Genomic DNA, 13,549 nt, shown 5'->3' with positions numbered 1-13,549 from the left:
AGGTACGAGCAGCTCCTAGCGGCTCGCCATCTTATCTTATTTACAATTTTTTCTTGACGTCGCCTTTCCGCCTTAGATTTTTTTAGAATGTGACTTGTAAGTACTGCATCGCTTTCCAGTCAGTACACACTTTAGTTTCTTAATGTCTTATATACCTATTATGTTTTAGAACCGTTAATTTAATTCTAGAGACGACACTCGTAGTAGCGTCGAAACCTGGTCAATTTTGACTTGATATTTGTGACCGAGGGCTTTTTGTTCTAATATAATTCTGACACAGTCACTGAACCTTAGCAGCTATGTTCAAAGTTTTATTTCATACTTCGTTTTTTCTTGAAAACTTGTGTTCTCCTTTACAAAAATTCGGTTTCGCTGTTTAAAATTTTACATTGGTTTTGATGTTTTGGAATGTCGTTAGTTATTATACTCACGTCAGGTTTCAACAATGGTCGACATAAATCTGGAAGTTTAGCTTGCAGCTAAATTCATAATCAATTTTAGTTTTTACAAAAGACACAAATTTTAGGTAAAATGGGTTGGTTTCTATTATGAGTCAGTGAAGTACCCCATGCTTACGCATTATTTGACATTAACTTAGCCAATTCCGAAAGCATATTACAATATGAAACTAAAGAATCTAATTTGCCGGCCGCGGTGGTCTAGCGGTTCTGGCGCTGCAGTCCGGAACCGCGGGACTGCTACGGTCGCAGGTTCGAATCCTGCCTCGGGCATGGGTGTGTGTGTGATGTCCTTAGGTTAGTTAGGTTTAAGTAGTTCTAAGTTCTAGGGGACTTATGACCTAAGATGTTGAGTCCCATAGTGCTCAGAGCCATTTGAACCATTTGAATCTAATTTGTTGTGTCTAGACAAGACAGCCTAGACACAATGAGAGGAAGCCGAAAGGTACGCGCTTAAACTCACGCAGGCTGGCGTGAGGTCTGAAACAGGATACGTAATGAATGCTATAAAGAAAAGTACGTAGCTTCTGGAATACTTAACTTTAATCCACATTTGTAGAACATCGCTCTTGATGATACATTAATAGAATCTCAATATCAATTGAATACGGCGCCTTGCTAGGTCGTAGCAAATGTAGCTGAAGGCTATGCTAACTATCGTCTCGGCAAACCATTGCTATGAACGTCGGCTGTACAACTGGGCCGAGTGCCAGGACGTCTCTCTAGACCTGCCGTGTGGTGGCGCTCGGTCTGCAATTACTGTCAGTGGCGACACGCGGGTCCGACGTATACTACTGGACCGCGGCCGATTTAAAGCTACCACCTAGCAATTGTGGTGTCTGGCGGTGACACCACATAATTATCAACCAAAATTGTCCACTACCTACACAAAACTATGCGACATTCCCAAAATCCATAAAAGTCGACCTATAACTAGGAAAATATGCATGTATCGGATGCTACACTTAATTCAGAGTATTGTGTATTTCAATACTGATCAGTTGTGGCAGTTACATTTCAAGGTACCACATTTTCGCCTACAGTGTTTCGAAAATTGTGGCGTGTACGCACAGGAAAGTGCATTTTCTGCGCTTTTTACGTTTTGCTGTACGTATAGGAGTACTACTAAGTGGGACTGAGAAATTTTATGCACGGATACTACACCATTTAGGCCGTGCCCTACGTAAGCGACAGAAGCGACCGACAGGGCGCGACAGCTTCAGCCGACAAAACACAACCGTAAGTGTCCTACGTGAGCGACATCTGTGTCGCAACCTTTCTTCCGCTGCAACTGACGACTTTGAATTCAAACGTGTTTGAATTTTGTCGCTGCAGCATGCGCGACAGAGAGCGACAGCAACGTGTCTTCTCGGCAGGAGGATGCTAAGTTCACCCAACCTGGATATGATGTGACGTCATTATGACGTATATACGCTTTAGTCGATTAACACACCTATCGACTTTTACGAACGTTCGAGATTCTAAACTGTCGTTAGCTAGTGGTTTGTTTTGATACGTGCGATTCTGAAAACAGCTCAGTGTGGCAGCGTATATGTATTTCGCCAAAATAAAAGAGCTGGATACTAATAGAAATATTCGTGACCGTGGCCTTGAAAACACCACGTAAAAAAGTGAACTCTTCTTATGTCCCGACCAGATTAGATTGTGTGATTGTTGTATTGAATGCTTACGCCGAAAATAATATTTATTCATTATCAACATTTTAGTATGGTTTCATACAATTGGTCTTGTCAGTACATATTAGATTGTAGCAGCATACTCTTGCCGACTTTTTTTCTTAATTTATATAGCTGAAGGAGAACTCATGCAAGTTTGTTAGCTAAGTAATTTATATGTCCATCCCAAGATAGTCTTTTGTTGTTGTTGTTGTGGTCTTCAGTCCTGAGACTGGTATGATGCAGCTCTCCATGCTATTCTATCCTGTGCATGCTTCTTCATCTCCCAGTACCTACTGTAACCTACATCTTTCTGAATCTGCTTAGTGTATTCATCTCTTGGTCTCCCTCTACGATTTTTACCCTCCACGCTGCCCTCCAATACTAAATTGGTGATCCCTTGATGCCTCAGAACATGTCCTACCAACCGATCCCTTCTTCTGGTCAAGTTGTGCCACAAACTTCTCTTCTCCCCAATCCTATTCAACACTTCCTCATTAGTTATGTGATCTACCCATCTAATCTTCAGCATTCTTCTGTAGCACCACCTTTCGAAAGCTTCTATTCTCTTCTTGTCCAAACTATTTATCGTCCATGTTTCACTTCCATACATGGCTACACTCCATACAAATACTTTCAGAAATGACTTCCTGACACTTAAATCTATACTCGATGTTAACAAATTTCTCTTCTTCAGAAACGCTTTCCTTCCCATTGCCAGTCTACATTTTATATCCTCTCTACTTCGACCATCATCAGTTATTTTGCTCCCCAAATAGCAAAACTCCTTTACTACTTTAAGTGTCTCATTTCCTAATCTAATTCCCTCAGCATCACCCGACTTAATTAGACTACATTCCATTATCCTTGTTTTGCTTTTGTTGATGTTCATCTTATATCCTCCTTTTAAGACACTGTCCATTCCATTCAACTGCTCTTCCAAGTCCTCTGCTGTCTCTGACAGAATTACAATGTCATCGGCGAACCTGAAAGTTTTTATTTCTTCTCCAGATGTGAAAATTACCGAACTATCAGTTTAATGTCACAGCTGCAAAATACTAACACGAATTCTTTATAGACGAATGGAAAAACTAGTAGAAGCCAACCTCGGGGAAGATCAGTTTGGATTCCGTAGAAACACTGGAACACATGAGGCAATACTGACCTTACGACTTATCTTAGAAGAAAGATTAAGGAAAGGTAAACCTACGTTTCTAGCATTTGTAGACTTAGAGAAAGCTTTTGACAATGTTGAAAGGTGGCAGGGGTAAAATACAGGGAGCGAAAGGCTATTTACAATTTGTACAGAAACCAGATGGCAATTATAAGAGTCGAGGGACATGAAAGGGAAGCAGTGGTTGGGAAGGGAGTAAGACAGGGTTGTAGCCTCTCCCCGATGTTGTTCAATCTGTATATTGAGCAAGCAGTAAAGGAAACAAAATATAGTCTTTTATCAACCATTAATTCCAAGTAATTTTACACTCGGATCGCAGAGACAGGTACCTTAGTGTCCAGTAATGACTGATGTGTAGAATGACTGAATTTCGAACTTAAAAAGAAAAATATGAGGCATTGTTGAAGAAAAATCGTCAACCGGAGATGAAATACGAGGGGAAGTGGATTTCTCAATGTAATCTTAACCAAAGGTTAGTGTCTAGTACTGATTGACGTATGAAATGATTGAATGCAGTGTCAAAGCATTCCATGGTGGTATGATAGTGTCAAAGCATTCCATGGTGGTAAGGTTTCCTCTCATTAGTCTCTCGAATGCTGATCACATAATTACAGACGAGCAAACGAAAAACAACGCACAGGACACAAACACAGTACACGATTTAAACGCAAAACACATTTAGACGAATGGCACAGAGCACAGCGCTACCCTGTCACAATCTCTCCAAAGTTCACAAAGGTCGAATAGTCGATATACGGTTCCTATCGTTTTCGATGTAGCGTGTATACGTCATAATGACGTCACATCGCATCCAAGTCCGGTGAACTTACCATCCTCCTTCTCGGCAAAGCAGTGGAGCGGACGTGATGGCAGCTATGAAATACTTAGCATCCGATTTTAAGAAAAATATTCCGTGAAAAAATTTTATTCATCCGCATCTTATAGCTTGATATCTTTGCTCGATGAAGGTCTGAATTTATTTGCGTTATTCGGTGTAGTTACCGTGCTGCACGAAATTGAGTCCATAGCTGCACGAAATTTTTAAGAATTTGTAGAGGTAAAATAACATTGCGTAGACTTCCCGTATAGTTCATTTAGGCCATACATTATTGCGTATGAAATGCAATCAATATATCTAAATTGTATTTAAAGTTGAGACCGGAATGATATCTTTTTTCATTTTAGAGATATTGGTTGTTATATCCGCGGACTGGTCGCTCGCGGCGCGTCCGAACCTTTCCTGCGCTTAGGGAATCAAGTGACACTCGATGCGTTTTTGTAAACGCGAGATCAGAGCGAAAACAAGACTCCCTATAAATTACACCATGAGGTTTTGTCCGAATTTTCGTAGCCAAATAAAGAGAGAGAGACAGGTAAACGGGGTAACAAAGTGACCAGAGTAAGGTCTAGTTTTGCATGAAAAAATTTAACTGCTTGTATGTAATCAGGGTAATTAGCGAAAACTTAATTAATGAGTTGAGGAAAAATTGAAGTATTTCACAAAAAGTTGCTGCCAAGCTATTTTGCACATAAAATGATGCATTGAGGCAGTATTTAAATGTCAAAAAGGCGTCCTTCGGATCAAGTGCAAAGGTAGGATTTTCGAGTAAAGAAAACGTTAGGAAGGCAAACGAGGAGTCAGTAAGATCATGCTTTCTGAATAAAACTTGAAAATAAAAAATGAAAGAAATCAGTCAAATATTTTATGAAATTATTTGTGTAAAAGAAATAAGTAGATCAGAGAACCGTTCTATGTTCCTTTGAATGATGCTCTAAATCACTAACAGAAAATGAGGTGCACCAAACGTTTCCCTAATATTATCTATTTCATACTTTTAGACAAATCATTTCACAGAGCGTTTGACTTTTTTTAAAAAAATTCTGTATGCTTTAGTTTTACAGACTATTTAGATTAATTGAAACTCTTGGCCTTAATAGGTTTGTTTATAAATAAATAAATCTTCTGCTACCAGTCACGATTTTTCTTTATTTTACTATTCGCACGACGCGTTTCGAGAAATAATTCTCATTTTCAAGTGCGTTTTTTTTTTTTTTTTTTTTTTTTTTTGATGTGTGTTAAGCCAATCTTTTGATGTTGTCAGTGTGTGTGAGTCTGCTTCATTTTGTTGACTTTTTCTGTAATACATAAGAAACGCGATTTTTAGTTGGGTATCAATTCTTTCTGTGAGGTTAGTGGCTAAAGTTTGAGAACAATTTGTACTTACAGTTTTCTAATGGTAAGTACAAATTGTTCTCAAACTTTAGCCACTAACCTCACAGAAAGAATTGATACCCAACTAAAAATCGCGTTTCTTATGTATTACAGAAAAAGTCAACAACAAAATGAAGCAGACTCACACACACTGACAACATCAAAAGAAATGGCTTAACACACATCAAAAAAAAAAAAAAAAAAAAAAAAAAAAGAAAGAAAACGCACTTGAAAATGAGAATTATTTCTCGAAACGCGTCGTGCGAATAGTAAAATAAAGAAAAATCGTGACTGGTAGCAGAAGATTTATTTATTTATAAACAAACCTATTGTATCTACAGTCGCAGGCTTTCAGAAACCATTTATAATGGATCAAATCAAATCTTGGCCTTAACACTGACTGCTGATGAATTACGTTCGCAACATCAAATATCTGTAAAATTTCATGGCTCTGAGCACTATGGGACTCAACTGCTGTGGTCATTAGTCCCCTAGAACTTAGAACTACTTAAACCTAACTAACCTAAGGACATCACACACATCCATGCCCGAGGCAGGATTCGAACCTGCGACCGTAGCAGTCGCACGGTTCCGGACTGCGCGCCTAGAACCGCGAGACCACCGCGGCCGGCTAAAATTTCATGGTTCATTCTAATTTATTAGGAATTTAATGTGTGTGATATCCTGGGATAGGTGTGTATGTATACACATAAAAAGATCAAGTTCTTTGGCAAGACCTTAAAAATTCAGGGTGGTCCATTAATCGTGACTGGGCCAAATATCTCACGAAATAAGCGTCAAACGAAAAAAACTACAAAAAGTGAAACTTGTCTAGCTTGAAGGGGGAAACCAGATGGCGCTATGGTTGGCCCGCTAGATGGCGCTGCCATAGGTCAAACGGATATCAACTGCATTTTTTAAATATGAATGTTTTAGTTAGACCACTTTTTTCGCTTTGTGATAGATGGCGCTGTAATAGTCACAAACGTATAAGTACGTGGTATCACGTAACATTGCGCCAGTGCGGACGGTATTTGCTTCGTGATACATTACCCGTGTTAAAATGGACCGTTTACCAATTGCGAAAAAGGTCGAGATCTTGCTGATGTATGGCTATAGTGACCAAAATGCCCAACGGGCGTGTGCTTAATGCTGCTCGGTATCCTGGACGACATCATCCAAGTGTCAAATGGTTCAAACGGCTCTGAGCACTATGGGACTTAACATCTATGGTCATCAGTCCCCTAGAACTTAGAACTACTTAAACCTAACTAACCTAAGGACAGCACACAACACCCAGCCATCACGAGGCAGAGAAAATCCCTGACCCCGCCGGGAATCGAACCCGGGAACCCGGGCGTGGGAAGCGAGAACGCTACCGCACGACCACGAGATGCGGGCTCATCCAAGTGTCCGGACCGTTCGCGGGTAGTTACGTTATTTAAGGAAACAGGAAGTGTTCAGCCACATGTGAAACGTTAACCACGACCTGCAACAAATGATGATGCCCAACTAGGTGTTTTAGCTGTTGTCGCGGCTAATCCGCACATCAGTAGCAGACAAATTGCGCGAGAATCGGGAATCTCAAAAGCGTCGGTATTGAGAATGCTACAGCAACATCGATTGCACCCGTACCGTGTTTCTATGCACCAGGAATTGCATGGCGACGACTTTGAACGTCGTGTACAGTTCTGCCACTGGGCACAAGAGAAATTACGGGACGATGACAGATTTTTTGCACGCGTTCTATTTAGCGACGAAGCGTCATTCACCAACAGCGGTAACGTAAACCGGCATAATATGCACTATTGGGCAACGGAAAATCCACGATGGCTGCGACAAGTGGAACATCAGCGACCTTAGCAGGTTAATCTATGGTGCGGCATTATGTGAGGAAGGATAATTGGCCCCCATTTTATCGATGCCAATCTAAATGGTGCAATGTATGCTGATTTCCTACAAGATGTTTCATGCATGACAGAATGGCGATGTACTTCCAACAAGATGGATGTCTGGCACATAGCTCGCGTACGGTTGAAGCGGTATTGAATAGCATATTTCACGACAGGTGGATTGGTCGTCGAAGCACCACACAATGGCCCGCACGTTCACCGGATCTGACGTCCCCGGATTTCTTTCTGTGGGGAAAGTTGAAGGATATTTGGTACCGTGATCCACCGACAACGCCTGACAACATGCGTCAGCGCACTGTCAATGCATGTGCGAACATTACGGAAGGCGAACTCCTCGCTGTTGAGAGGAATGTCGTTACACGTATTGCCAAATGCACTGAGGTTGACGGACATCATTTTGAGCATTTATTGTATTAATGTAGTATTTACAGGTAATCACGCTGTAACATCATGCGTTCTCAGAAATGATAAGTTCACAAAGGTACATGTATCACATTGGAACAACGGAAATAAAATGTTCAAACGTACCTACGTTCTGTATTTTAATTTAAAAAACCTACCTGTTACCAACTGTTGGTCTAAAATTGTGAGCCATATGTTTGTGACTATTACAGCGCCATCTAACACAAAGCGAAAAAAGTGGCCCAACTAAAACATTCATATTTCTTTACGTACTACACGAATATGTAATAAAAAATGGGGGTTCCTATTTTAAAAAACGCAGCTGATATCCGTTTGACCTATGGCAGCGCCATCTAGTGAGCCAACCATAGCGTCATCTGGTTTCCCCCTTCAAGCACAAGTTTCGATCTTTGTAGTTTTTTAGTTTGACGCTTATTTCGTGAGATATTTGGCCCGGTCTCGATCAATGGACCACCCTGTATACTTAGCGATGCAGTGTAAACAGTATACACAAATCGAAGTATATATAATTTTAACTGAGAGTTAAAATATAAAAAGCACATGCAATCGAGCCATCCACTTTTCCTGCGTTGCAACAACAATCTGCAACGCTACCATTACACTGCACCTAATGTTGTATACATTGATGTTAAATTATATTTATTGTTAGTGTGTTCAGTCATGTAGTCAGTCATTCTTCCGCATTTATTGGCTGTTAAAAGTTCTCGATCACGTAAAAAACATTCGTCTTTAATTTATTGATGAGGTAATTGAATGCTCCTCTGCTCATTCACGTGTATTCGAAGAATTTGTCTGGTGATCTTTGTAGTTGATGATACTTATGAAATTCTCCACGGAGATTCCTCCCTTTGTAAATTTCATGCACTGCATTCTTTATCGCTTTATTTTCTTAAGTGAACCTAATTCTGTAGCCTTACTCTCGAGCTACAGTATTCTACAGCTGTTTAGCGGCGCCGTTGTATAGAAACAGCTGGTTGGCTCTGAGCAGCCATCTTGTAGCGCGACATGGACGCTCGCACGCAGGTCACCCAGCTTTTCGCGGAGGATGCTAAGTTCACCCAACCTGGATATGATGTGACGTCATTATTACGTATATGCGCTTTAGTCGATTAACACACCTATCGACTTTTACGAACGTTCGAGATTCTAAACTGTCGTCAGCGAGTGGTTTGTTTCGACACGTGCGATTCTGAAAACAGCTCAGTGTGGCAGCGTATATGCATTTCGCCAAAATAAAAGAGCTGGATACTAATTCCTAACCGTGGCCTTGAAAACACCACGTAAAAAAGTGAAGTCTTCTTATGTCCCGACCAGATTAGATTGTGTGATTGTTGTATTGAATACTTACGCCGAAAGTAATATTTATTTATTATCAACATGTTAGTATGGTTTCATACAATTGGTCTTGTCAGTACATATTAGATTGTAGCAGCATACTCTTGCTGACTTTTTTTTCTTAATTTATATAGCTGAAAGAGAACTCGTGCAAGTTTGTTAGCTAAGTAATTTTTATGTCCATCCCAAGATAGTCTTTTATCAACCATAATTCCAAGTAATTTTACACTCGGACCACAGAGACAGGTACCTTAGTGTCCAGTAATGACTGATGTAGAATGATTGAATTTCGAGCTTAAAAAGAAAAATATGAGGCAATATTGAAGAAAAATCGTCGGCCGGAGATGAAATACGAGGGGAAGTGGATTTCTCAATGTAATCTTAACCAAAGGTTAGGGTCTAGTACTGATTGACGTATGAAATGATTGAATGCAGTGTCAAAGCATTCCATGGTGGTAAGCTTTCCTCTCATTAGTCTCTCGAATGCTGAACACATAATTAGAGACGGGCAAACGAAAAACAACGCACAGGACACAAACACAGTACAATACACGATTTAAACGCAAAACAAGTACTGATTGACGTATGAAATGACTGAATGCAGTGTCAAAGCATTCCATGGTGGTAAGCTTTCCTCTCATTAGTCTCTCGAATGCTGAACACATAATTAGAGACGGGCAAACGAAAAACAACGCACAGGACACAAACACAGTACAATACACGATTTAAACGCAAAACAAGTACTGATTGACGTATGAAATGATTGAATGCAGTGTCAAAGCATTCCATGGTGGTAAGCTTTCCTCTCATTAGTCTCTCGAATGCTGAACACATAATTAGAGACGAGCAAACGAAAAACAACGCACAGGACACAAACACAGTACAATACACGATTTAAACGCAAAACACATTTAAACGAATGGCGCAAAGCTCAGCGCTACCCTGTCACAATCTCTCGAAAATTCACAAAGGTCGAATAGTCGATATACGGTTTCTATCGTTTTCGATGTAGCGTGTATACGTCATAATGACGTCACATCGTATCCAAGTCCGGTGAACTTAGCATCCTCCGCTTTTCGCCGGATGCTGCTGCTTGTCACTGGAGAGCCGCATATCGACAAGTCGCTTGCTGTCGATCGATCACGTGGGACACGGCCTTACTCTGCATTTTTGTCCGATAGTAGTGGTCAAGGTTCGTTATTATCTCTCTCGCCCTTCCACAAACCACGCCAAACATAGCTTGCCATCACAACCACTGTTAACGTTTCACTGATTACTAAGTGTTTAGTAATAATAAAAATTAAGAAAGTAAAATATCTTAATATTATAATATGAGGGTAAGTCAATTATTACCCGAAAGGTGGCTATAAAATTTTATTGTAATCAAATAGGAAACTTACAAGAACATAATTTTTCGACATAGTCTCCTTGCGTTTCAACGTACTTGGCCCATCGTTGTACAAGCTTCCCAATGCCCTCTTAAAGAACGTTCTCGGTTGAGCAGCGAGCCAGGAATGCACCGCTTCTTTCACTGCTTCGTCCGAGGCAAATCGACGGCACCTTAATGCCTGTTTGAGTGGAACAAACAAGTGATGGTCAGAAGGGGCAAGATTGGTACAATATGGAGGATGATCCAGTACTTCAAATTTAAGTTTCTGGAGCGTTTCAGCAGTGTGCGGACGGGCATTGTCGTGCAACAGCAGCAATCCTCGGTGTTTGCTTCGAATTGCAGGCTTTAGCCTGGTAGTAAGCATCTCACTGTAACGTGCACTGTTATTGTTGTGCCCCTTTCCCCATAATGTTCCCGTACTGGACCTCATGCGTCCCAAAAAACCGTAAGCATCAGTTTTCCTGCGGATGGTTGGGTCTTGAACTTTTTATTGCACGGCGAATTTGAATGTTTACATTCCATACTCTACCGTTTACTCTCCGGCTCGTAATGATGCACCCATGTTTCGTCACCAGTAATTATCTCTCTAAGAAGTTGTCCCCTTCGTTACCATAGCGATCCAAATGATGTTTTTTGCATATGTCCAAGCGCGTTTGTTTATGCAACTGTGTGAGTTGTTTTGGGACCCATCTTGCACAAACTTAATGAAACCCAAGTCTGTTGTGGATTTCGTAGGCAGAACCGTGACTAATTTCCAGACGATGTGCCACTTCGTGAATAGTTAATCGTCTGTCTAAGAGTATCGTTTCACGTGAACGCTCAATGGTTTCTTCATTTGTGGCGGTAAACCGTCGTCCGTCTCCTTCGTCATGCTTAACACTTGTACAACCATTTCGGAATTTTTCAGTCCATTCGTAGGCACTCCGCTGTGGCAAAACACTATTCCCGTACTGTACCGAAAGTCTTCGATGAATTTCGGCGCCTGATACGCCTTCCGATCACAAAAAACGGATCACTGAACGTTGCTCTTCTTTGGTGCAAATAGACAGTAGAGCGGCCATGATTAACAGCACGATAACGATAACGAAACTAACCTAACAGCTTGACAATTGCAAAGATATAAAAATAAATAAACAAAGCATGCGTCATCAACGTAAAACGACAGTACTACCAAAATGAAGTATAACTAAATTGCTGATAATAATTCACTTACCCTCGTAATAATAATAACACGAGGGTAATCCCAAAAGTAAGGCTTCTATTTTTTTATAGGCCCAGAACTTTGTTTGAGTGGCAGTTGGTCACACTGTTATGAAGAGTGCTTCGCGCGCTGTGTGTAAACATGCGCACACCACGCTGAGGCGCTGTCTTGGCTTGGCAGCCGTTGAGAACGGAGCTCCCGTTGGATGTTACCGCCAAGTGCGAATTGCGTGCAGTTATTCGGTTTTTGAACGCAAAGGGCACTGCGCCGATTGAAATCCATCGCCAATTGACGGAAGTGTGTGGTGAGTCGTGCATGGATGAAAAAAATAATCGTAAGAGGTGTAAACACTTGCAGCTGGTCGGACCGAAATTCACTACGAACAAAGGGGCGGGAGGCCATCAGTTTCTGAGGAGACAGTGTTGAAGGTTGAGCAAAGCGTGCGTTTCGATCGGCGGATCACCCTGGATGATGTCTGCTGCACGTCGGTTCCTGAGGTTTCCCGAAGCACCGCTCACAGAATTTTAACGGAAACATTGAACTAGCGGAAAGTGTGCGCAAGATGGGTGCCACGCATCTGACTGAGGACCACATGCGCCAACGAGTTGATGCTACCCGCACATTTCTTCACCGCCTTGCAGCCGAACAGTACAACTTTCTGGATTAAATTGTGACGGGTGACGAAAAATGTGCATACCACTTTACACCTGAGAACAAGCAACAATCACGCCAGTGGCGGCATCCTTCTTCGCCAAAGCCGCGGGAATTCGAACAAACACAGTCTGCCAGTAAAGTCATGACAACCGTTTTTTCGGATCGGAAAGGGGTATTGTTGGTCGACTTTATGCCCACTGGGACCACAATTAACGCTGACAGGTACTGTGAGACTCTGAAAAAACTCAAACGGGCAATTCAGAACCGGAGAAGAGTATTGTTGAGCAAGGGCGTACACATTCTCCATGACAACGCTCACCCACACATCGCTCTGCAAACCGTTGTTCCCCTGCAACAGTTTCAGTGGAACATAATCACCCACCCACCCTGTAGTCCTGACTTGGCGCCCAGTGACTATCATCTGTTCCCTAGTTTAAATGAACATTTGGCCGGAAAGCGATTCAGCTCAGACGACGAGGTGAAAGAAGAGTTTCATAACTTTCTGAACAGCATGGCGGCGAGCTGGTATGATATGGGCATACAAAAAAAGCCTCAGCGTCTACAAAAACGTATCGACAGAAATGGTGATTATGTCGAAAAATAGCTAAATGTTCAAGCTGTAAACTGATGTAAACCAATGTAGAAATAAGCAGGTCTATGTACACTACTGGCCATTAAAATTGGTAAACCACGAAGATGACGTGCCACAGACGCGAAATTTAAACGACAGGAAGAAGATGCTGTGATATGCAAATGATTAGCTTTTCAGAGCATTCACACAAGGTTGGCGCCGGTGGGGACACCTACAACGTGCTGACATGAGAAAAGTTTCCAACCGATTTGTCATACACAAACAGCAGTTGACAGGCGTTGCTAGTTGAAACGTTGTTGTGATGCCTCGTGTAAGGAGGAGAAATGAGGACCATCACGTTTCCGACGCTGATAAAGGTCGGATTGTAGCCTATCGCGACTGCGGTTTATCGTATCGCGACATTACTGCTCGCGTTGCTCGAGATCCAATGACTGTTAGCAGAATATGGAATCTGTGGGTTCAGGAGGGTAATACGGAACGCAATGCTGGATCCCAACGGCCTCGTATCACTAGCAGTCGAG

The sequence above is a fragment of the Schistocerca nitens genome, chromosome 12 (genome assembly GCF_023898315.1).
Source record: "Schistocerca nitens isolate TAMUIC-IGC-003100 chromosome 12, iqSchNite1.1, whole genome shotgun sequence".
Classification (NCBI taxonomy): domain Eukaryota; kingdom Metazoa; phylum Arthropoda; class Insecta; order Orthoptera; family Acrididae; genus Schistocerca; species Schistocerca nitens.
This window is presented reverse-complemented; position numbering follows the sequence as displayed.